The sequence below is a fragment of the Akebia trifoliata genome, chromosome 11 (genome assembly GCF_017979445.1).
Source record: "Akebia trifoliata isolate Shusen 1 chromosome 11, ASM1797944v1, whole genome shotgun sequence".
In the NCBI taxonomy this organism is placed as follows: Eukaryota; Viridiplantae; Streptophyta; class Magnoliopsida; order Ranunculales; family Lardizabalaceae; genus Akebia; species Akebia trifoliata.
In genome coordinates this window covers 26,967,249-26,989,591 of record NC_141385.1, presented here as the reverse complement: position 1 = coordinate 26,989,591, position 22,343 = coordinate 26,967,249, and the positions used below count along the sequence as shown (strand labels likewise).

Genomic DNA, 22,343 nt, shown 5'->3' with positions numbered 1-22,343 from the left:
AAATCAGTTTTTTTTTTTTTCATGATTTTTCTCGTCCATATTTTGAATTATCCATCTTACATCCTTATAAAAACGAGTGACTGACGGGTCTAAGCTTATTTTCTCCTGTGAGGTTTGTAGGGTTTATTTGATTTTAGGTTTTAGGATTTTATTTACCAGTTCTCTAGGTTTTTATAATCCGGGTATCTTTTTTGCTTCGATATATTTTTCACCTTCTTGGGGGTTTTTTTTTTCTTTAAAATTTAATTAGAATGATTTCAGAATTAATAATAGCTCAATAAGGAATTTCGAATCGAATGGCTCGATTGATTCTGCCGTACAAAGGTTCGGATCTGGCAAAGATGGGTCTGTTGAGCTTAATGTCCTCTGCTCCCGTGATTCTCTCACCCCATTTATTTATTTATTTTTCTTGCATTTGGATGTATTTCTTTCATTTTTGGTGATTATTTAGTCTTTATGATGTTGGCTGGGTTTTACACTATGTGCAACTTTTGTGAGATTCTTTGTGGATTGTGGGTTTTCACATTTCAAAAAGTTCATTTTTTTTTCTTACTAGATTTTATTATATGTCCGCTTTTCATGAGGTCCTTTGTTTTTCTGGATTCATTTTTACTATGGAATTTCTTTGATTTTAACTAATTATTGTAATATGAGATGAATGTTTTGTTTTCCCTCCCTCGTTATTTCTTTAAGAGTTACACTGCCATTTACAAGTCATGATTTTCATCAGTAATTAAATTTTCTAGTCATCATAAAACCCATTATTATTAATTTTTTTTTTTTTTTGGAATGAAACATGTTTTACACATTGTCTTCATATTTTGAGTGTTGGACTCCATGGTTTACTATGCATGCCATTTGTCTTCTTGCAGTTCCAGGCAACACACCGTGTTAGTTCCTTGCATCACCAATCAATTAATTTCAATAGAAATCAGCAATACATATCTTCATTGGTTAGTATCTTCAATTCAACAGTCTATTTATAGAGTTTGGAACAGTTTCAGAGTGAACTTGTGATGTGCATCAATGTACATGATGTATTTTGCTAGTTTTCTTAATTTTGGAATTTGCATGGAGATTTCTGGTTCTCACTGTCTGATGGTTTATAGGTTACATGTTGTAGAAGTCATCGGTTTCTCTATCCTTCATCATCATCATCATCTGTAAGTTGCTTCAAAGTTAGAATCTACCTGTTCTTGTACATATAATTTTTTTCTGAAGCATGTTTGTTTTGGCAGTAATAGATTGTATTTTGTCTGGGATGTAGGATAGTGATAAGTTAGCTTCATGGCTTAAATGTGTCTATGAATGGTCTTTTCTTATGTAATTGATCCATTAATCATGAAAAATAGTTCATAATTGACTGTTTCATTTGTTTATCGTCGTTGATTTTATTGTCTTTATTGATTCCTCATCCTTGTTTCAGAGGGTAAAACAAGCTAGCAGGTGGCCAATTTGTTCGGTCGCAACACAACCCCTATCAACCCAACCTGAAGAGTCAAAAATGGACATTCCAAAGGAGATCTTTCTGAAGGATTATAAGATGCCTAGTTACTACTTTGATTCGGTATACAAATTCTTTGATAATTGATACATCAGCTTTTTTTTCCATTGTATATTTTGTTTACTAGAGAGAATGTTGGGATAATTCTTTCTGTATGTTGCTGTACCTGTCGATTCTCTCACAGCTTTTGTTAATAGATGCAAAGTTTTTACCTGCATTGTATTGAAGTCGGTCGTATGCACTCAATGCCATTTGATTTTTCCTAATTTTGTGTTGCTAATTGTATTGTGTAAATATGCATATCAGAAGATGAATTTGTTTTGATGTACTTGTTGAACTACTCTTCAGGTGGATTTGAAATTTTTGCTGGGAGAGGAGAATACGGTTGTCAATTCAAAAATAACTGTTTATCCTAGAGTTGAAGGTAATCTTTTGACAATCTTGTTATTTTGATGGTCTATAAAATCGCCTAAAATGTCTTCATTGTTTGAGACCTCCTACTCTTATCAAGCACTCAATTTAATTCACTTATTTAAAATTTTCTACTCATGTGTTGTATCTTTCTAGCCTCTCTCTTTTAGTTAGCTTTTGTACTTGGTTTTGGACTTTGAACTCATCTTTTTGAAACGCCATTCCATTCTGATTCATTTGATTGGGGTAACAGGTGTTTCTTCTCCACTAGTCTTGGATGGAAAAGATTTAAAGCTAGTATCAATTAAAGTTAATGGCGTGGAATTGAAGGTAGGAAACATTTTACATAATTTATTACATGTTCTCATTGTACTATTGTATGATATATTGTAATGTATTCTTCATAGGAGTTATTGATTACATGTCAAAGATATTTTTTTTAATTTTTTTACAAAGAAAACAATAGTACCTGCTATGCTTTATGATGTTGAATGTTGGGATCCCTAGAAACATGGTGAGGGGGTGGATTAAGGCCTTGTAAGTGTGAATGTGCACGTTTGTTGTTGTTCAGATGTTAGACTACATGTTGGATTAAGATGTTAGGTGAGGCAGTTCCTGTTTTTGTTTGAGCCAAGTTGATGAGTTCAGTCATCATTGCATCAACAAGTGATGAAGAGCGAGAGTAGTCTAAGGGAAGAAAGAAAGGATTCAAGGGAAAGGATCATTGTTAACCTTGGAGAAATCTCAGCAAAAGTCTGATTATCTTCATTGTATTCCCTTTCAAGTGACCCCTTGGGGTCCTATTTATAGAAGTGTGGGGTCATGGAAGGATGATAATGGCCCTTGACTTGTAATGGCTAACCTTGGTGGTACTGAGGTATATTTGTCTTGGTTCCACGCAGGGATGTTAGCCTAGTCATCCCATCTTGATTCGTAACCTTTCCTACATGTGACCTGGAATGAATACCCTTGTTGGAAGTAGAGAATGTGTCCTACAAAATTACAGTGTATTCATTGAGGGTACCAGGCTATACCTTCTATGTTGTTCCATGTGTCGATTTGGGTGGCCTATGATATTGAGAAACAATATGTACGGTGTATCGAAAACAGTGGTTTGGCCTTATTATGTTTAATTCATTAGGCCTTGATTCAATTGGTCCACATGTATGCTTAGATGGGTGCTTGGTGGTCCACCTAGGAGTATGACGAATACGCTCCATGTGGGATGGGGTTCTAAAAGTGTGCCATCTAGACATGGTTATGGAGTGAGCGTGGAGTGGAAAGCCTAGGAAAAATGGATATTCGAGCAAATGTGGTAATATCCCAATAAGATATAGAATAGATGAATGTTGTGTAGATGATTTTAGATGTGCTAAGAAGACTAACGATGATATTGGAATACACCCTACGTGGTCCAACTAGGCATACACTCCACATGGCCTGGGGCTTTAAGATGTGCCATCTAGACATGGTTATTGGTGTGGTAAGCCTAGTAAAGTTAAACAAAGAGAGTATATTTGAGCAAATATGGTAAAATATCCCAATTAGTATGGAATAGAGAAATGTAGTGGAGATGGTTTTTTTTTTTTTTTGGGAACATGGTATCCCTGTTGGTAGAGGACAAGGACCCGGTCCATCAGGCAATTCACAGGATAGGCCCAACCTAGGTTTCCCAGCCATACCCGACAGGACTAATCCATGACCACATGCACTAACCAACACAACACATGTGGCATTTTAATCAAGAAATGGTCCTCAGTTTTGAGCTCACAACCCAGAGGAGCAAAGTCTAGTTGTTGATTTTACTACTGAGGCACACCCCTGGTGGGTGTGGAGATGGTTTTAGACGTGCTAAGAAGACTAATGATTTTATTGGCAAGAGGGAATGCTTTTGTCCAACTGATAGTTTCTAAAATGGCGAAAGAAAGCCCAAAATGACATGGATTTTAAGGTAATAATAAAGGGTCTGGAGACACTAGCGTTGACAACAGATATAGCATAAGATATTTCTGATCCTAGATCTGGGATGATGCATATATGATGATGATGACATTTTTATTTGTTTTCATTCTCGATATTTTCTTTTTTCTATTCTTGGGACCCTAGACCTCTTATTATATTCTCCATCATCAAGAGTCTTGACAAGTTTTATTAACATGCAAGTTTTTCTTTAAAATCTGAGGCACACTATTTTTCACATTCTACTTTAGGGTCAAGCTTTTATTGATTGTGATTTTATTTTATTTTTTTAAATTTTTTGCAGAAAGAAGATTTCCATTTGGATTTGAACCATCTAACAATCCTTTCACCGCCGAGTGGTACATTCACTTTGGAAATTGTTACAGAGATATATCCTCATAAGAACACATCTTTGGAGGTGGAACACTCTTTGATTGTATCTATAGGTTGCGGTTGTATGGTGCATACCTATTCTTTTGCTTTACACTGTACTTGTTCCCCTATTTGCAGGGGCTCTACAAGTCGTCCGGGAACTTTTGTACACAATGTGAAGCAGAGGGTTTCCGAAAAATTACATACTATCAGGTTTATCTAGTCATTGTTGAAGGGCTCTATTGCTTCATTTCCAAACCCTTTTAATCTATTTTGAAATATTATGACATCTTATCAAAATAAATTTTTTTACGGTATCCCTCTTATGTTATTAGGATCGCCCCGATGTCATGTCAAAATACACATGCCGAGTTGAAGCCGATAAAACCTTGTATCCAGTATTGTTATCTAATGGGAATCTCATAGAACAAGGGGATCTTGAGGTGCAGTTTGCTTCTTGGAGAAAGGGACTTTTAGGTGGATTTGTTACATCGTTATTAATGCTCATTATCGTTACTTTTATTGTGTTTTAGGGTGGTAGACATTATGCATTATGGGAGGATCCTTTCAAGAAGCCGTGCTATTTATTTGCTTTAGTTGCTGGAAAGTTAGAGAGCAGAGATGACACTTTCATCACTCGCTCAGGCAGGAATGTATCCCTGAGGATCTGGACCCCGGCGCAAGATCTCCCAAAAACTGCCCATGCTATGTATTCCCTTAAGGCAGCAATGAAGTGGGATGAGGATGTCAGTCTTTAACATTTTTGGTCTTCATCTACAATCTTGCATTTACATTTTAATTAAATTCTAAAAAGCATGCTCTGATGCCCTGTTGCCATTGGAACAGGTTTTCGGTCTCGAGTATGACCTTGATCTCTTCAATATTGTGGCTGTACCAGATTTTAACATGTAAGTTGTTATTACTTTGGAATTATTTTTTCTTGTGTCTATACATTACTTCTGTAATATTACTTATCAAAAAATAAAATAAAAAATGACTTCTGTAATATTTATTTTTGTTTTAGAGAAATACTAAAATGGACCTATAAGTTTCTAAAATGACAATTCCAACTTCAAATTCTTAAATATTACTGAAACATCTATTTCGTAAATAACATTCTTACAAAAAGATATGTCTTGTACGTATTGCATACAGATGGAAATACAAAATTACCTTTTCATCCCTGTTTTAAAAATTGTTTATTCTTTAATCCATTCTAAATGAAATTTCTATTATACTCTATATGTTAGATTAATAAAAATGACCCAAATGCCCTCATCTTCAACCCATGGCTAAAACCCTTTATTTTTCTTCCCAGATACCAGTCACCTTCAAGATCTTTGACCTCTATGGTTTATTATTTTAAACTATTCAGCCTCATCTTCAAACCATCGTTTTCAACCTAGCATTGACCTTTTGTAGGAAACAATAACTTTTTCTACCCAAAATTCCATCATTCCTACTTCTTTTACAATCTTATTTGATTTTTCTTCCCCACCTCTATAGTAAACTATTTTTTATTTTTTTAAGTTTCTTTATTTTTAGTTCTTCTTTTTCAACCTAATCTTAACCCTTTGTAAAAATCCCTAGATGTTCTACCCAAAATTCCATTATTTTCTACTTCCCAAAAATCCTATCCTGTCTTGAGGTTTGAAGGTTGAAGTAGATAAAATCTTAAGGTTGTAGATGAAGGTAAACAAATTTTACCCAAGAAGTTAAAATGATTGGTTTTGGGAAGAAAGACAAATGTGGTTTATTCAGTAATTGAAGAGAGAGAACATGGTAGTGAATTGGGTGGGTTATTCGGTAAATTAAAGAAAAACGTAGTTATTTTATTTATTTATTGATCTAATAGATAGGGTGTATAGGTAATTTAGAAATCTATTCATATCTAGTGGTGGCAATGGGTCCGGTCGTGTTGTGTTGAGGTAAGGGTATTATGAAAATTTACCAAACCCAAACCCGACCCAAAAACTTAAACCCAAACCATTTATAAATAGGTATACCTGACCCAACCCATATATAACTTGTTTGATAAAATTCTAATCTTTATTGGAAAAAACAATTACATTTCCACCACCAAAAATAAAATATCATAACTAAAAATAAAGTCACACAACCATATACTAAGTTCAATGGTAAAAATAACTTTCTTTTGATTTTTTTTTTTCAAAGTTCATATAATTTTGTCGTTAACAACCATTTGGCATCAGATCATGTTTTTGGAAGCCATAAGGTGATGTCGTCAGAAAACTTTCCTCACTAACTTAGCAAGGAAAGTGTTTTTCATTATTATTATTATTGGCTAAGCAAAGTTTATTTTATCATCACATAGACATACTAGTCTTACTTGGTAAGGGTTGTTTTGTCCACATGGATCACCATATTAGCAATCAAACATTACATGTCTCTAGATGTCAATGAAAAAACAAATTAAAAAAAATATAAATATAAACAACTAAGTTCAATGACAAAATAACTAAACGTGTCAGACAGATTGACACTATTATAACCCAAACCCACTAATTTCGTGTCGTTTTCGAGTCCTGTTTGTGGGTCGTGCTAAGATTGCCACCCCTATTCTTATCTGCAAAAAATTATTTATCAAAATGTCTATAAAGACGTTTATTACTTTTCAAAACCCTGTGGCTGGAACTGTAATTCTAGAAACTTGGAGGCACGTCTTCATAAAATGCTTTATTTGTTTTTATGAAGGAACTTTTTTGGAAAAGCTCTGAGTCATCTTCATCATTGTTGTCTTTCAAAATTGTATATGGGGTCAGCAGAACATCAATTTCATCACTGATATCATCTGTTTTCTTGTTTTATTGCCAGGGGAGCCATGGAAAACAAGAGTCTTAATGTACGGTTAATTTTTCATTTTTATTAAATGATTAGCTTGTTATCTATGCTATCATTCCACTGCTCTTTAAACATTGTTTTGAATTGTTATTTAACAGATCTTCAATTCAAAGCTTGTCTTGGCATCTCCCGAAACTGCTTCAGATGCAGATTATGCTGCAATTCTGGGAGTTATTGGTCATGAGGTATGTTTTACTTCATGGGGGATTTGATTGTAGGAGGTTTGTAATTTTCCTTCCTAGTTTGAATCAAAATACTCACTGACTGGGACTTTCTCATATTTGCAATGTTGCAGTATTTCCACAATTGGACTGGCAACAGGTTGGTACATATTTCTTAATCTAGGATTGAAATTATGAATCCTTTTTCGCCATTCATATCTATCTTTAGCCTATTTTCAGTCAAGACATGTGTCTTCATATCTCTTACCTAATACCTCTATCCATGCCATTTTTTAGACTACCTCTTACTGTTTTGGAGCCTTTGACTTGTACCCATAGTAGTCATATGCAATTGAAATGGCATAATGCCATAGCATACTGTAATATCTGTTCGCATATGTAGTATGCGATTGCATGTTAGCCCAATGGTCAACATGTTGACCATTGGACAAAAACTTAATATTTTTTTTAATAAATTCTCTATTACCACCCTTTAATTCCTACAAAACTCTAACCTATTCCTACTATCATTTTAGAATCACTAGAAGGTGGCATGTGCAAACACATGCATCAAAAGGGCTTCTTGTAATTAAAACATTGATTAAAGGGTTTTTGAATATTACATAGTAGAAAGGATGTTTTTGTAATTTTAAAAACTAACCAGTGTGATGTCTTAACATTTTTTTGGTTTTTGACTAAAATGACCTTTGATTATATTAAGTTTAAATGTAAAGATGTGGGCATTTATGGGATCCAAAATTTGGTGTCGGACCACTTCTACTCCCCTCTCTCATTATAATAGTAAAGATTTTTACTCTCCTTTTTAGTCCTTTCTGAGTTCTTTATATTATTTTACAATATAACTACATTATCTACTTATTCTATTTCTTAAATCATCTACAACAAGTTCAAGATTCAAGATTTAAGGATTTTTGCAACATTCAATGAGCAAGATTTCATGTTTTTTCTGACCTTGTGAGTTAATGCATTCTTGCATACTTGTTAAACATGCAAATATAATGAATGATAATGGATTGAAAAAAAAAAGATTACAAAAAGATATTTTTTTAAAGTTATTTGTAATAATTGCAAGTTTCACTTTTTATTTTATCTTTTCTTTATATAAAAAACACCAATTTTTTTGTGTGTATGTTCTATAACCACCTATGCTATTGTGCAATCGTCATATGCACACAAAATATCCTATGTGATAACATTGTTTGTACAAACGTGTTCCTCTTTGTTGCCATTATTGGTCTTTGTTTGACGTTCTGAACCATCTCATTGTTATTTCATTTATTTTATCTCCTATTGAGTCTATGTCTAAACGCCCTCAATTTACTCATTTCTGATTTTTTCTTTCTTTCCTAGTCTTACTAACCATCCATCTCAACATCCTTATCTCTCCTATGTGCACCTTTATCAAAACTCGCTGTTCCCTTATTCCGTTGCTTTACACTATTTCATATTTCCTCTTCAACATCTAATGCTGTGATATTTCCCAATTTAATGTGCATGGAGGTGAATGTGGGTGTGTGCGAGTTATACACTTCTAGGAAGCTCTTTTGCTAGTTATATGATATTGATATGCATAAATTGGTAATGCTGGGATATAAAATATTAAATGCAATTATCAACTTAAGGTCAACGATCCTGGCTGCTAGATATACTCAGAGCTGGTCCCCATGTTGCTCACATGACAGTCAGAAGATTGGAATAAAAACTTATTCATTTAAGCTACACTTTTCTTATTTTTATGCTATGTTAATCATTTGGAGTTTGGATTTGATTTTCAAAAGCTAAATGCTAAAACTTGTTGCAGAGTGACATGTCGTGATTGGTTCCAACTCAGCCTAAAGGAAGGTCTCACTGTCTTTCGTGATCAGGTATCTAACTTTTGTTTTCTACCTATTAGGATGCATATTTGATCCTTAAATACACTCAAATCCTTCTGGGCCGAGCTTTTTGAATCCATAAAACTGTGTTCCAACTGGCAGGAATTTTCTTCTGACATGGGCAGCCGTACTGTCAAGCGAATAGCAGATGTTTCAAGGCTCCGTAATTATCAGTTCCCACAGGTATCTAATGCTGACAATTTTTTATATTAATTTTTTCTATTTTGTTCGGCACTTTAGGTATTTTATTGGTCATGGCTTGTTTCTGGTTTCATACAGAGTTAGTGAGTCCAAAACATTGTACCATTTCATTCAGGAGTTGATCATTAGCTTATGGACTATTGGAATAATGTAGTTTATTATTAGTTTTTTATATTTATTTCTATGTAAGAGCATTTATGTTCATTGACACATTAGTTAACATAAATATCTGCTAAGCTCTCATTATGAGACATGACCATTCTCTTTTTATAATTCTTCTTGGTATCAGAGCCTTAGAGGACCCCCCTTCCTCTGGTTCTTCCACTTTGTTTTGTGACAACAAGTCTCTTATCATGCTTACTTTTGACTTAGTTCTTCACGAAAGAACCAAGCATATAGAGGTTGATGTACACTTTCTCAGGGAGACGATTCGATCTGGTGCCCTTCACACTGTATTTGTATCTTCTTCAAATCAACTTGTCGACATGCTTACAAAGTCTGTTGGTCTTTTAGTCACTAAATCTCATCTTGTCAAGCTGGGCTTAGTTAATATATTTGGTCCAGTTTGAGGGGAGAGTATTGGAATAATGTAGTTTATTATTAGTTTTCTATTTATTTCTATGTAAGGGCATATATGTCCATTCACACATTAGTTAATATAAATATTTGTCAAGCTTCATCATGAGACTTGATAATTCTCTTTTTACAATTCTTCTTGGACTTCTCTGTTGTTCTAGTGTAAGCTTTTTCTGGAGTTCAAAAGTTCATCTTTTATTAGGACATTTTCTTTAAATGAGATCTCATGTGTTCGGTTTCAGATAAGCTAACTTTTCTCTTTTGTAGAATGGAGGTCTCCTTGACCTCCTCTCTTTTTCTTTAATAAAATTATATGTACCGAAATTATTTTTTTGTACATAATTAGTTGGTGTAAACTTTTCTTAGAAGTCAATGGTGTTTTCTTTGAAGAGTTTATTTTTAGGTGGGACTCATTGTGTTCGATTTAGCTTTTTTTCTCTTTCTTTGTTGTAAGGTCAGTCATCTTGATTGCCTTTTGTGCATGAAATGTTGATACTTTTTTGGGTGATTCTCTAGGATGCTGGTCCTATGGCTCATCCTGTACGGCCACATTCATATATTAAGGTTGGTATATTTTTTTGTGCTCTTAGATAACTCTTCCTTCACGTTCTTTGCCTGCTCTAAAGCTTCATTAACCATTAGATGTAAATTTTAATGCCTTTGTTGCTTTGTTCCTAAATACAGATGGACAACTTCTATACAGGTAAGTTTGTGTTCTCTCTATCGTAATCCGTGTTCTTAGTTTTCTGCAAATATTTACTTAACTTTGATGTGGTTATTCGCATCTAACTCTGATGTGTTTGAGTACTTCGGCTGATGTTGTGTTATCTTGTTTGGTTATAATTCTAATTTGGGTCTCTCACCAACCTCAATGGATGTTGTGCAATCGTGTTTGGTTATGATTCTGATTTGTGGCTCTCACCAACTTCAACTTGCAGTAACTGTAAGGATCAACACATTAGGTTTTTTTTTTTTTTAAAGAGACTTATATTGTTTTTCTTCATTTCCTCTTATAGATATCTGACAATTTCTTTGTTTTGGATTTGATTATAGGTGTACGAGAAGGTTTGGATTTTCTTTCCATCTCATTTCTTCTCTCTTTTCAACAATGACTGTAGACAGACTATGGATGTTGAATTCTTGATGTCCTGTTTAACAGGGAGCTGAAGTTGTCAGGATGTACAAAACCTTGTTAGGGGCTGAAGGGTTTCGAAAAGTAAGATCATGAATATGCCTAAGCTTTAAGATAGGATAATCAAGAATTCCTGTTATTGCATCACTCATTTTTTGTATATGTAGAACATGCATAAGTAGATAGGATGGATTTTTTTTTTTTTTTTTTTTGGTTTTTATGATTATTTAATTTTAGTAACAGACAAGAGAATTAAAGGTAGAGAAGGCCTACCGAAAAGACAAACAAGAGTAGAAAGAAGAAAAAATAGCCCCAACTACTCTCCCCTCTCTACAAAGCAAATCCCATATAAATAAGAAGTCTTTAAAGAAAACACCTTTAAACTCCTTGAAGGCTTTAGACAACATTCTTTGAAAAGGTTATCCTTGCTGACCTGGCAGACTATGGGCATGACGCTAGCTTAAATGTCTACCCTTTTGCAATTTGATGATGGTGCGGACTGTAGGTGGGGAAATGACAATGGAGCTGGATTGGCGGGGTTTAAGTAGGACTCAAACTTGGTGCCTTAACCTAAGTGAGCTGTCAGAATTAAGGCACTGTAGCCTGACACAGTTGGTATAGCGTTGTCAAGGAAAGGAGAGTTCATTGGCAGGGAGTAGCTCACTTACCTCAGGGTAGTTAGCCACCTGATAGATGGTAAGAAGAGGTGGCGGTTGACCAACTAATGTGGCTCATCTGCAGTGGCTCTATATTTGTGGTTATTGGAGGAAGGACCATGCAGGAGATTGATAGCCCTCATTTGCCTCACCTACCCTTTTCTCCCCATCCCAGAAGGGGATTGGATCATAATTGCTTCTCTTTCATATTCTTTATCTTTCTATTTCTCTTTCCTCTCCTCCCCCTTTTACTTTGCTAACATTCTCTTGGTGAACCTCGTGGTTTCTTCTCTTGATTCTTAGTGCCACTGACCTTGTCTTTTGATTAAAGTGGAAGCTAGAGTATCCCTCATAACAACTCATTACCTACATTAACATGATCTAGATTTGATTCACATTTCACATAAAGCAAAGTTCTTATCTTTTGATTACATTTTGTAGCTCCACTAGGGAGGTAACTCATGCTAAGACGATGAAATCTAAAAGAAGTTGAATCGAGCCATCTAGGAGTAGGATTGAGACCCTGAAAGAAGGGAACATGATGAGGATATCAAAAATCATTGACTGTTATTTACTTATAGACAAAAATCATTGGCTGTTATTTAGTAGGTTTTCTAGCCCATTAATGGGTTGGATAAATTTTAGGAATTTAAGATTTTTTTTTGTTTTAGGTTATTTTGAGTCGTACTTGTTTTAAAAGTTTATTCTTAGGTTTTTTAAGTTTGGTAGAGTTTTTTGTCAAATTAGAAATTTTACTATTTTTGGTAAGTGTCTACGGGAAAGTTCCAATTTTAGGCAAGTTACTATTTCCAGGAAAATATATTTTGGGTGGTTACCTTGAAATACAAAGTAGAGTAAAATTAGTAGTCTTCTAGGTTTTAGGGAAAGTTCCAATTTTAGGCAAGTTACTATTTCCAGGAAAATATATTTTGGGTGGTTATCTTGAAATACAAAGTAGAGTAAAATTAGTAGTCTTCTAGGTTTTAGCAACTGGTCTTTTTCTATTTAAACAATGTAATAGGTAGTTTTAAGGATATACTATGAATGACTAAAAAGAAATTACAGAAATTTCTGTTTTTCTTGCTTGCATGTTGGGCATTCAACTTAGTGATGCTATAGAAATCATTAGTATGATTTCTAGGTAAATTTATCATCTTCTTCTTCTTAATATTCTTCTCTTTATTATTATTTTTTGTTTTGAACCCATCCAGAATCTATCCAAAAACCCCTCCATCATCTGAAACCATAGAACTCCATGTACCATTAATATCTTCTCCAAATCTACCCTATATGTAGGGGTGTCAATGGATAGTCGAAAATTCGAATCCGATTCGAATTCGAAAAATTGGATATTATCTGAAAACTTTAGATATCGGATTTGAATTCGGATAATTTAATATATTTGAATCCTTGTCGGATACGGATTTGGATATTAACATTTTGAATCCGATAATATCTGATTCGAAATAATATATGATATATATATTATTTTATTTGATTAATTTTTTATATAAATAATATAATATATAATATATATTTTTTAAAATGAAAAATCAGTTGGATAAGGAAATTTTTTTTTTTTTTTTAATATATTATTCGAATTCTAATTGGATATTATCTGATATCCGATAAGATAATCGGATTCGAATTCGGATAAAGTTTTAGAACATCCATCGGATTCGAATTTGAATTCGGATAACAAATAAAAATTTAGAGATTCGGATATTGCTATATCTGAACTGATAAGCATCTTTTGACAGCCCTACCTATACGCAATTACCTAATCTTATATCATTACCCCTAAACCTAATTAGAACATCCTATTGCAAAATTTTACATTTACTCTTTACCAACTAACCCTTTAGGCTTTTAGATCTTTCACCTTTTTAATCTTTCCATATTCTTATTAATCTAATTAGCCCTTTCTCCACCCTTTTTGAAGTAGAATAGACTTAGAATCGATAAAACCTAGGTTATTTTACATCATACACTAACAAATCCAAGAAACTGATACTCCCCAACATGCCTCAAATATCAAAATTTTGAAAATGAAGAGGTTGCAACGGGGGCATATGCTCTTTTATAGGATCATAAATTCCTGCAATTTAACAAGTAGATACTATTCCCTTTATATTGCTAGAAAAAAATATCGATGTCCATGGTGCTTCAACTGCTTGCGACAAGCGGAGTGGATGAACCCCCTAGAATATTTGCGCCCTTCACCAGGGAAGGTATTGCCACAAGACTCACTTGATGAAGTGATTGGTTTTGCCATGAGAATCACTTGATGAAGTGATTAACCTCGAATACAGTCCCATCCACTTAGTGCCCTGGTGGGTTATTGGTAAGGGTGTCAATTGAGCCCATATAGAAGATAAGGGTTAGGGCCTTGATATTGAGCTTGCTACCATAGTTAAATGAATATTTTCAAGTAAAATTTAAATAAAAGTAAAATGTACTTTATAGTTACAATTTAATTTGAATATATAATAATCATAGATTAAATAAGACATCAATTTTAAATTTCATTGGGCAATCTTCATACACAAAAAAGATTATTTGAAAAGTATATATTTTTTTTAGTTACAAATGTTCAATTCTAGCCATTTTATTTGGCCCGAGTCCATTACAACCGAGCTAAGGATTAGTTAACTCTGACTCGATAGAACATAGAGTTGGTGATGCAAGATGAAGAGGGAAGAAGATGAAATAAGGGGTGTAAGGAATCTGGTTTGGGATTGGGTTTAAAGATTTGGGCTATAATAGGGTTACCCTAAAAATTTAGGGTAACCCAAATAGAGTTTTGGTTACGGGATTTAATTACGGTTAGATATTTAAGTTTATAGGACAAAGGGAAGGATTAAGGGTTGAGGGAAAGGGATTTTAAGAAAAGGCTTCACACCCAAGGCTGTACTTCCCCATAAAAAAATGATTTTATGGGGATAGTTTTACCTTGGAATCATCCTAAAGATTTTCATGGCATAACCAAGTTGAATGCCCCAACGTTCAAGTAAAGAAACCAGAAATTATGTAAATTTTATTCCAAAAGCTCCTTTAAAATAACATAAAGGTGTGTTTAAATACTAACAAAACCTTGAAGAGTCAAATACCTAAGCTATCCTTAACTTAAAGATAATTTACATAAATACTCTAATTTTCGTAATTTATCTCTCCTAAATTTTCAACTTTTATAAACTTAAATAAAAAACATACTAAAGTTACCAAACTACTACCAAACAACTACAGTAGGTCCATGGGCTAATAAAACATGAAAATATGCCCAAAACCATAAAATAAGTCTAAAATAAAAGTTCAAACAGAAAATTAATTAAATCCTAAGCATCCTGACATTATGGTCATGTGTTGGCCATTCTAATTCATCCAACAAGTCTTCCTTGATCCAAATGCAGCCCACATGCACGGTCTAATATGGAGTTTTCAAAAGATTTTGCACATGAGGTCTTCAAGTCCTCTACGTAGCTATCAATGATCCACGGGGAAATTTGTGGTTTCCTCCACCTATGGTAATATTCAGAGGGTGATGATTTGATGTTCCCATCAGTTGGTCTAAGGTATAGCCTGCCTCTTTAGGACCTGGTTAGGGCTCAAACAAGCCCAGCTCAAACTTGCCCATTGATAACCCTAGTCATTGGGGAAATTGGAGTATGTTACTTTTGTTGATCTGTAGTGCCCCCTTAAATATGAACATGCTCTAAAGGAAGACTATTTGTATGGACACAAATCCTCCTACCCCATAGAGCTACAACAACAACACTATTCAAGAGGATACACGGCCTTGATGTCCCACTATACCATGAAAAGGAAATGTTAGAGAACATGTTACTCGTTTCCTAAAATCGTTCGAACATGAGGGGAATCACAATTGTGCTGACGAAAATTCTCAAAATCCTTGTTTGGACAAGCTTACAATTGTAAAATAATTTATTCGTTGCATTTGCCTACTTCCAAATGGTGGATATCTTCTACCAAAAGTTCTATGTGGACGAGCAGGTGACCTTTATTGACTTAGGGAGGTTGCCACAATGGAATAGGGAACACTTGGATGACTATGTATGATTCTTCAAGGATGCTTCCATGGACTATCACAAGCAAAAAACTAAGGTGCGATAGGTAGAAATATGCATCGATGCTATGACATTACGATATTGTGCTCTACTTGAAAATTTGAGAATCTTGACTTTCTCTAACCTTCATGATGCCACAAAGATTATTATAACCTCCGTGCCATTCTTGGTAGAAGAGCATGATAAAAATTCTTGGAAGTCATTAGAGCACCATGAATTAGATCGACGACATCCGTTTCAAGCCTTTGCCACCAAATCTTCGAAATGGTGTCCCAACTAGTACATGAAGATAAGCTGACTTGAGAAGTGCTAATATGTTGGGCAGGGCAAGGAAGAGAATGAAGCACCTGAATATTTGAAGAAATGCTTGAGGCTTGGGTATAAGACAATATCATTTGCTTCCCAGTAACACTAGGAGGCTACTAGAAAAGATCTGAGAAACTCCTGCTTTTGTAAGTATCACCAGGCAAAACAACACCCTAAGAGGGAGTTTAGGGTGTTGTAATGCGTATTTGCAAGAAAAAAAAGCCTGTGACAAGCTCTAGGTACCCACAAAATGGCGTGCTAGTGTGTACTGATCCTCTGCCTAGAGTCACCACGTAGCATGTGGCTCACATGGTCAATCACAACCCTTGCACGTCCGTCCTAAGGTGCCTACTACCAGGCTGCATCCAATCATTAAAAGCTCATTCACTTCGACAGCTTTTCGATATTCTTGGCTTTTTGTAGGAGGAATGATACAAAATTTCATAAAAACTAGCTGCCATATCCGTTCACAGTCTATCCAATGCCTCAATCTCCTGAGTGATTATAGATCATAAAAGCCAATGCTTGCCCACAAATATGATCATTTTCTTAGATGTAGATATTCCACTCGAAGAAAACACTTATGCCCATTCTACATTATGGCTATATGGATGGTGTAGACCTCAAAAACACCTTTGTAGATGTGGGGCTGTCACTGAGGCTCATGCTTTCCGTGGTTCTCACCATTATTGGCATTCCTAGGCATAAAGTGGTCTGGTTCACTTCACCATGAATGTGTAGGGGTTCCAAGGTTATTGCATCTGCGCCATGGGGTATATCAACTTAGACTTTTGAGTTGGTTTAATTGTGCTACCTACCTGTCTTCATGTCTTTGAAAACCCAACTGTCCCTCTCATTCCAAATGCCCAACACAAAGTTAAGCACCATAGAATTCTCTCTTAAGTCCAAAAATCCCTAATATGTCAACGAAGGAGCACAAAGGAAATCAGATGGGGAAGTACCATAACATTTTAAAACAGATAAGGGGAAACATATTTTCTGAGTGAACTTTATAGTGAATGAGCAAGTAACTAACCAATTCGCTAGTACAGAAGAACCAAAATTAACCATTGATAACGCTCCGGTAATGGTATTGTCCAATGTTATGATCTTGCTAAAGATGACAGGCCAAACATAGAAAATAGTTCGATGAAACATTACGGCCCCAAATTGTTGAAATTGGGAATTTTGAAGGTGGGATATGACTAAAAGAATGCTAGAAAGATTTAATTGAGAAGACTCCCTTCCAATTATCCAACGACACCTTGTGGTCTATTTTTGGAGAGATTGATGGACACGGGGCTTGATGCAACTAACCAAGGTAGCATTGAAATTGATATTCTCTCATTAAGACTTCTTCTGAAATCAAAATCCTAAGAGGGTTCATCCCTTTATGACGCACACCAACGATCTTTCAAAATTTAACCTTAGTCACCTTCCCCAACTCTGAAGGCCATTTTGTCAGGGAATTTCAGATGCACTTTGAGAATATCTTTCCACACCCTGTAAAAAAATCTCTCTTCTCTACTTTCCCAACCTGAGCCTTTTGTACTGAATTTATGAATAGTTATCTTCTCCTTAAATAATTAGACTAAACTTCAAATCCCCTCTACTATTTTGCCAATAAGAGCAAGGTTTATTGACTTCAAATTGTGGCATTCTTTTTGGGATGTAGACAACGTTCTATTTTACCAAGTGGTATCAATGGTTTAAAATTTCGTTTCGTTTTGTATCGGTCGGAATGTCTCAGAATTTCAACCTTCCAAGATGATACATCCATGGAATCGAAACAATCATGGTTTCTGTTCCAAGGTTCTATCTCTTGTGAATATGACTATTTTTGCACTTATTTTTCTATGGATCTGGCTATTTTAGAGAGGGAGAGAGAACGATTTTGAATGGATTTGGTGGATCTAATTTTTTTGATAAGGAGTTGTCTTCGATTTTCCGATCGTTGCCACTGATACTTCCACCACAAAGTAGGGTTGAGAGAGAGGATCATCGATGCTGAAGAATGTACTTGGATAATCTTCTTCTTATTTTTATTTTTATTTTTAAGATAGAGAGCATTTGATAATTCGAAATACCGTGTTTTAAATAACTATATGCCCTTGACTTCAGTCTCTCTTCAAAGACTCGAGGGATTTAAAAAGAACTCCTTTATATTTCAGTAAACATTTGAGAAATCCTTCTATTTTCAAACTGATGACACACCCCTTGACCTAGGTATTCTCTCAAAGACTAAATGTTCCGAATGTTTTGTATGTATCAGAATGTTTTGGTAATGTCTCAGAAATATTTCGGTATTGTTTCGGTTTTTGAGAAATCCAGAATTGAAACGGAACGAGATTTTAAACCATGGTGGTATCTACTATTTTGTCCTTATTGTTCCATAGAAAATCATTAAAAGCTTATCCAGCTAGAGCTTGACACTCGTAGGATTGGAAAATAGAAAAAGGAAATAAATAGGGACACTTGACAATGCACTTTTAAGCGTCATCTCACCATCCATAGAAACATACCTTAATGAGATAATGATTGACTCTCGATTGTAGGGTCGCATACAGTTTTGCTCTTGTAGGCTGCTCCCAAAAGGAAGCCTTTGATAAGAAGCTTGAAGGACAACCCAAATAAAAAGAAAAAAAGAAAAAAGAAAAAAAAGAAAAAAAAGAAAAAGTACATAGTATCTTTATCTCCTGTGGAAGTTACAAATGATTTTTGTTAACATAAGTTGACTTGTTTTGTCTTCTTAGATTGGCTGAATATACATTCCCTGTGTTCTAGGGCATGGATCTTTATTTTAAGAGGCATGATGGACAAGCTGTAACCTGTGAAGACTTCTTCGCTGCCATGCGGGATGCAAATGATGCGAGCTTCTTCAATTTTTTATTATGGTATCTCCGTGCCCCATCTTGTAATGCTGTGACTTCACTTGCTAATGCTATGTGTGCTTTTGGTTTTGTGATCAATCATAAATTACAGGTACTCTCAAGCAGGGACGCCTCTTGTGAAGGTTGTTTCATCCTTCAATGCTGAAGCCAAGACTTATTCATTGAAGTTCAGGTAAAAAAGCGTAGGCTTTTTCTGCAAATTCATGTGTGCCAGTTCTTTGGTTCATGTAAGCAGAACTGACTTGTATATGGATGACTCTTTTCAGTCAAGAGCTGCCTCCAACCCCGGGCCAGCCAGTGAAAGAACCAATGTTCATACCTGTGGCCGTTGGTCTCCTTGACTCTAATGGGAAGGAAATACCTCTCACCTCTGTATATCATGAAGGGATGCTCCAGTCGTTCACATCCAATGGTAAACCAGTCTACACTACAGTTCTTCAAGTAAAGAAGGTCAGTTCTGATTCTTTAGCGTTTAATATTTTAATATTATACTGCCTGGGTAGGTATGACACCCCTCAAATTTTAGGGTACATGGGCAGGATATATAATATTTTAATATTATATAATTTTTTCACGATATCTATATATATATATTTACACATTGTTATTTTTTTTTATAAAGATGGAATAGTTGTGTGAGGACTTGGATGCCTAATATATTTGAAATATTTATGATAAAATATGGCTTACCTTGTTTGATTTTTGGAAATGAACTGAATGATACTGTTATTTTATGGCATTACTTAACCTCATTGTTTGGTAAAGCAGAAAGAAGAAGAATTTGTATTCTCCAATATATCTGAGCAGCCAATTCCATCCATCTTGCGGGGCTACAGTGCTCCTATCCGTCTTGACTCTGATCTCACTGACAATGACTTACTTTTCCTTCTTGCCCATGATTCTGATGAGTTCAATCGGTATGTCTTCACCAATAATATTTTGTGATTTTGATGGAAAGGGGGCATAATTTCTTGAGTCATTCCAATGATGAAGCTTAGCATGTTATGACGGGTAGTTTTGTGCTACAGTTGGGAAGCGGGACAAATATTTGCAAGGAAGCTGATGGTCAGTTTAGTGGCTGATTTCCAGCAAAACAAGCCATTGGTTTTGAACCCAAAGTTTGTGGCCGGACTCAGAAGTATACTTTCTGACTCAAGCTTGGATAAGGTATGAAAGATGGTAACCATTTTGAGACTTTTTTTTGAAATTTTATTTGAAGTTAAATATGAATTCTCTCACCAATTCTAATTGCTTTGTAACATTTGTTAGGAATTCATTGCTAAGGCGATTACTCTGCCTGGTGAAGGGGAGATCATGGATATTATGGAGGTCGCGGATCCCGATGCCGTTCATGCAGTTCGATCTTTTATCAGGAAGCATCTCGCTTCAGAGCTGAAAGCAGAGTTTCTCAGCACGGTTGGCCATCTTGATTCACTTTTCTTCAATATTCTTGTTCTCTTTTGTAACTAAATTACATCCAGAAATTAACTTAGAAGTTTTATATTTACCAGGTTGAGAGTAACAGAAGCTCTGAGCCATACGACTTCAACCATCCTAACATGGCCAGGCGTGCTTTAAAAAATATTGCTCTTGGTCAGTCTTTTAGGGTCATAACTCTGCCATGTTGATTTTGGACCTTTTTACTACACAAAAATGCTTCATTTAATTGTTCATTTTTAATTTTTTTGTACAGCCTATCTTGCTTCTCTTGAAGATCCAGAGATCACTGAACTTGCATTAAACGAGTACAAATCTGCTACAAACATGACTGAACAGTTTGCAGCTTTGGCAGCTATAGCCCAAAATGCTGGTAAAATCCGTGATGATGTTCTCGCTGACTTCTATAGCAAGTGGGAGCATGATTTTTTGGTTTGTCACTTTCCTTTCAATTTGGAGCTATTTACAATCTAATCAGATGCTTTGCGAGACATTTGGTGCATTTATTTCTTACTTCCTCATTTATTTTGAATTGCTAGTAATGTTCGGTTTTTTGGGGTTAGTTCCCGGATTGTTGATTGTTAAAATAATTGGTGAAACTTGGCAAGAGTAGCTTTTAATTCTTGAAAGTGGTGACAAACATGTTATGTTAGTCTAGCTGACCTCAAAAAATGAAGAACCCATCAAATTTTCTACGTAATATACAATGAAGACACTTGTATAGTCCTCACTATAGTTCTCTTTCCCATTGTTTCAGGTTGTGAATAAATGGTTTGCTCTTCAGGCCATGTCGGACATTCCTGGTAATGTTGAGAATGTCAAAAACCTGTTGAAGCATCCTGCCTTTGACATGCGCAATCCAAACAAGGTGACCTTATATTTAATACTGAAAATATATTCCCTTCTCTTGATACTTCATACCCTTCTCTTTAGTTGGAACAAGATCCATTAGGTTTGAGTGAGAAGCTCTTGAAACCGTGAATATTTCAGGCTAAGTAATAAAAGTTAATAATGCCTAGGGTTTTTATTTATTTTTGCATCAGGTATACTCACTCATTGGAGGATTTTGTGGGTCACCCGTGAACTTCCATGCAAAGGATGGATCAGGCTACAAATTCTTGGGTGATATTGTGGTGCAACTAGACAAACTAAATCCTCAGGTATGTAAAGCTAAGAAGTGTGTATTTAATTATATCCTTTTGTCATTATTTGCATGGTTATGAGAATGGATCACAGGTTGCCTCGCGCATGGTGTCGGCCTTCTCACGATGGAGGCGTTATGATGAGATGAGACAATCCCTGGCCAAGGTAAGAAACCATTCTCATTGTTCCCTGAGATTTTTTCTGATGCACTTGATATCACATTTGCTATTTCTATCTGGAAGATGTGATGTTTTTGACAGTATGATAAACACCAGTTTTTCTTTTTTTCATGTCCTAATGGAAGTAGTATATGTATTTTACAGGCACAACTAGAGATGATAATGTCTACCAATGGGCTTTCAGAGAATGTGTTCGAGATTGCCTCAAAAAGCTTAGCTGCGTAATAAGTGTTGCTAATCACATTTATGATATCTATGCTAATAATGGATGTGATATTGTCTTGGCTGGTGTGACAATTATAAAACTTGACTGTCTCACAAGATGTCATCAAATGTAGACTTTATACATTTTGTGTGTTGGTTACAACTGTATGATCTTTACAAGCAGATAGATGGCTGAGAGTTACGCAGTGTCTATGACGGATGGACATGCACCAGGTTTGATAATACCTCTGACTTGGGGGATCAAAAACCTACTACCTTCACAAGGAAATATTTTGTTGAGTTGGTGGATCACATTGATGGTCTGTAGACAGCTTTGCAAGTATCCTTGTATGAGTAAAAATAAGACAT

General features: G+C 35.1%; 1 pseudogene across 1 annotated transcript; it reads left to right on the top strand.

Annotated features, from left to right (window-relative positions):
- The first annotated feature begins 118 nt into the window (after positions 1 to 118).
- LOC147391190 (puromycin-sensitive aminopeptidase-like) lies at positions 119 to 22,118 on the top strand (annotated as a pseudogene). The gene is made up of 32 exons (XR_015183366.1): positions 119 to 374; positions 873 to 953; positions 1,110 to 1,178; positions 1,427 to 1,567; positions 1,853 to 1,928; positions 2,169 to 2,245; positions 4,179 to 4,292; positions 4,385 to 4,459; positions 4,582 to 4,689; positions 4,780 to 4,992; positions 5,093 to 5,154; positions 7,082 to 7,109; positions 7,207 to 7,293; positions 7,404 to 7,429; positions 9,092 to 9,155; positions 9,267 to 9,347; positions 10,458 to 10,505; positions 10,626 to 10,772; positions 10,995 to 11,006; positions 11,101 to 11,157; positions 18,905 to 19,014; positions 19,103 to 19,183; positions 19,278 to 19,461; positions 19,780 to 19,928; positions 20,040 to 20,178; positions 20,281 to 20,427; positions 20,523 to 20,604; positions 20,705 to 20,880; positions 21,206 to 21,316; positions 21,492 to 21,608; positions 21,685 to 21,756; positions 21,915 to 22,118. The product of XR_015183366.1 is annotated as a puromycin-sensitive aminopeptidase-like (transcript).
- Positions 22,119 to 22,343: the final 225 nt, after the last annotated feature.